The sequence below is a fragment of the Bidens hawaiensis genome, unplaced genomic scaffold (genome assembly GCF_021521415.1).
Source record: "Bidens hawaiensis isolate Kalapana, Puna unplaced genomic scaffold, B.hawaiensis_p1.1 tig00019445_1, whole genome shotgun sequence".
In the NCBI taxonomy this organism is placed as follows: Eukaryota; Viridiplantae; Streptophyta; class Magnoliopsida; order Asterales; family Asteraceae; genus Bidens; species Bidens hawaiensis.
The window spans coordinates 170,621-174,592 of NW_027492953.1; the positions used below are offsets into that span (position 1 = coordinate 170,621).

At 36.8% G+C, this 3,972-nt stretch overlaps 1 pseudogene; it reads left to right on the top strand.

Annotated features, from left to right (window-relative positions):
- Positions 1-212: 212 nt before the first annotated feature.
- On the top strand, positions 213-3,701 carry LOC143558358 (uncharacterized; annotated as a pseudogene).
- The last annotated feature ends 271 nt before the right edge of the window (positions 3,702-3,972 follow it).

Sequence of the window (3,972 nt, forward strand, 5' to 3'; positions counted from 1 at the left end):
GCTCTAAATCAATGTTGTCGTTTTTCTATACGACATTGATTCCTAAATACGTATTTCTTTTATTAAGTAAGGAAGACAGACTAGTCTTGGAAACTTAAATTTGGCAGTGCCCGAATTATCTTATTTTGATAAAGGAGGAGATATTAAGAGAAAGGATAGCCGCTCAAGTATAAATTAGGATTTAGGAATCAAAACATTTCATTTTTCAAAACATGAAAAAGCAAATAATGCCTTATTCAAACTAATTAAACTTATCTCTAGCTCTACTAATTATTTCACTTTTAATTTCAAAGTTTGCTTCTGCATCTTCGGAAGAAGCCAATGCTCTTCTTGAATGGAAAGATAGTCTGCAAATTCCAAACAACTCCCCGTTGTCATCTTGGAACACCCCCTCTAAGAATTCTACTGATTCGCCCTGGTCCGGTGTAGTTTTAAATGATGATGGAACCATTCAGAAGTTGTACCTACCATATTTTGGAATAAACGGTACACTTAACCAAATTCCTTTCTCTTTTCTACACAACCTCTCTCGTTTTGAGCTTAGCGTAAACCACCTTTTCGGTCCAATCCCCGCACAAATCCGATGTTGGACAATCAGATTGTATATATGAAATTGAGAGATCTGCTGCAAGTATGTGCAGCAAATAAACAACCAAATATGTGTGAACATAATTATTTATTGATAGAACACAATAAATGTTTACAAGAGAATAACCCTATTTATAGATATAACATCGCTTCTAATCAACGCTAATACTAAACGGTTATATACAGCAACCGTTATAAACCCTAAAACTGTTAACGGGCCTAAATCTTATATTTACAGTTCTGGCCCTTCTATTAATATACAATAATAAATATATTACGTAACATAAATAACCTGTTTTATGATTAAATTCTAATATCCGACTCCTGTCCAAACTTGTTAATCTTGATCTTTCTGGGAATAAGTTTTCTGGGGTAATCCCACCGCAAATAGGAATGTTGGCCAATCTCGAAACCCTCCACCTTTTCGAAAATCAGTTAAATGGGTCAATACCACAAGAGATTGGTCAACTAACCACTCTCTCCAATCTTGTTTTGTATGATAATTCTCTTGAAGGAGAACTACCTCCAACTTTGGGCATCTTAAGAAATTTGACTTCCTTAATTCTCGATGATAACATGCTTTTTGGTCAAATTCCACATGAGTTTGGACATCTTGTCAATCTTGTGGAATTGTATGTCAGTAACAATTCTCTGAGTGGTCCAATCCCACCTATCATTGGGAATTTGAAGCGGCTTAACGTCTTGTACCTTTTCCAGAACAATTTGACCCGTTCGATCCCACAAGAACTTGGGAGCCTGGTCTCACTTCAGAGCCTTAGCCTCTTTGTAAACAACCTATCCGGCCCAATTCCTTCATCATTGGGTAATTTGCTGTCTTTAGATATCCTACATCTGTACCAAAATCAACTCTCTGGACCCATTCCTGCTGAACTAGGGAACTTACAGGCTCTCACACAGCTGGCGCCGAGCGAAAATCAACTCAATGATTCTATTCCTCCATCACTAAAAAACTTGACAAACTTAAAATATTTGTCTCTTAGTGCAAACAAATTCTCTGGTCATATACCACAAGGACTGGCAGGTCCAGTCATGCTTGAGCTAGAAATTGACAATAACGAATTGTTTGGACATTTGCCAAAAGATATGTGCCATGGAGGAATGCTTCAAAATTTATCACTAAGTTATAATCGACTCACAGGTCCTATACCAAAAGCATAAGAGATTGCTCCAGCTTATATAGAGGTAACTTTGATTTTAATCAATTTACTGGAGATATATAGAATAGCTTTGGGGTATATCCAAGTTTAAATTACCTTGATGTCAGTAATAACAATTTTCATGGGAATCTGTCTCAAAACTGGAGTAAATGCAAGAACTTGACAGCCTTAGGTATCGGATATAAGAACATCAGTGGTTACATACCACCTGAGCTTGGAAGCTTAACTCAACTTCAAAGGCTTGATCTTTCTTCAAATCATTTGGTTGGTGAGATTCCAAAGGAATTTGGAATGATGAAAGGTATGTCGTACTTGTCCTTGAAAGATAACCAACTTTCAGGCACTATTCCTCAAGAGCTTGGGTCACTTCATAATCTCCTTACTTTTGATATGTCCGCAAACAAATTGAGCGGGCCAATATCAAAATCCATTGATAAGTGGGAACAAATCTATTACTTGAATCTTAGTAATAACAAGCTTAGTGGGAAAATCCCATCTGAGATTGGTAAATTGAGTGACCTTACCACACTAGATTTCTCTTGGAATTCACTCACGGAAGAGATACCATCTGAAATTCAACTATTAAAGAGTTTGCAAATTTTGAACCTTTCACACAACAGATTATCTGGTTCAATTCCTGATGCCTTTGGAAATGGAGGTATCGATGTCAATCTGTCTTATAATGAGCTGGTAGGTCCAGTTTCTACCTCATTTGCAATCTTCAAGAATTCGTCCCTACAGGTATTCCAAGGCAATCCTGATTTATGTGGTAATGTTATGGGATTGAAACTTTGTGAAAGTCAAATTCCCGTGAAGAAAAATAATGATAGCTTTCATTATAAGCTCATCCTGGTATTCATGCTCCCTGTTTTCGGGGCAATTTTGCTCGGATTAATACGGAAGCTTAGGTGGAGTAAAAAGGCAAAGTACAATGTCAGTGCCGAATTTTTTTTAAAGAATAATGAATTTTTGGCTCTAAAAAGGTACTCTTATCTACAAATCCAGAAGATCACAAGCTCCTTTGAAGTCAAGCTAGGCCAAGGTGGCTTTGGATCTGTATATAAAGGATCATTAGGCAATGGAAATTGGTGGCAGTGAAGGTTCTAAGTGAATCAAACGATAATGGTGAAGATTTTATAAATGAAGTAGCCAGTGTGAGCAGGACTTCACATGTTAATATCGTCAATCTAGTGGGATTTTGTTTAGAGGGGCGTCGAAGAGCTTTAATTTATGAATTTATGCCCAATGGATCCCTTGAAAGGTTTATTTATGGTCGGGGCTCTTCAAGTATTAATCAACTTGGGTGGGAAAAGTTGCACCAGATTGCTATCGAGATTGCTAGAGGTTTAGAATACTTGCATAGGGGATGTAGCACTCGGATCTTACATTTCGACATAAAGCCCCATAAAATTATTCTTTTGGATCAAGAGTTTTGTCCTAAGATATCAGACTTTGGACTTGCTAAGCTATTCCCTGAAAAGAGAAGCATGATATCCATGTCCCATATGAGAGGAACACCAGGGTATATAGCTCCTGAAATATATTCTAGGAACTTTGGTCCAGTCTCCCACAAATCAGATGTTTATAGTTATGGAATGATGATCCTAGATATGATCGGAGGGAGGAGAAATGTTGAGGTTGAAGTTGATCATACAAGTGAAATATACTTTCCTCACTGGATATAGGATATATAAGAAAGTTGAATCAAAAGAAGGACAACTTGGACTACATGAGATTGTGAGCAATGAAGATAACGAATTAGCAATGAAGATGATTCTTGTGGGTTTGTGGTGCAGACAAACCAATCCCTTGAACCGTCCAGCAATCACCAAGGTGTTGGAAATGTTAGAAGGCAGCTTAGAGTTATTGGAAATCCCTCCAAAACCTTACATGTTTTCACCACAAAGATCAGGTGATATCTCAGCTACGGATTAGTTGCATTCTTATGGTTATACTTTCACTTTGTATTGGTTAAATCATTTATCTATGGGTATGTTATTTAATATCTAATAACTGTTGTACAGAATGTGTGCATATACAAGCTAATACTACAAGTCTACAATTCTGCCAAATATAACAAACCACGGTTAGTTTCGTAGACATAAATATTTTTCACAAATGGATCTAATATTCTAATGGACTATTGGATTTTAATAGTCCCAATTTGACCTCTTGAGCAGTGCTAAGCCCAGCTTAAGAAATATTT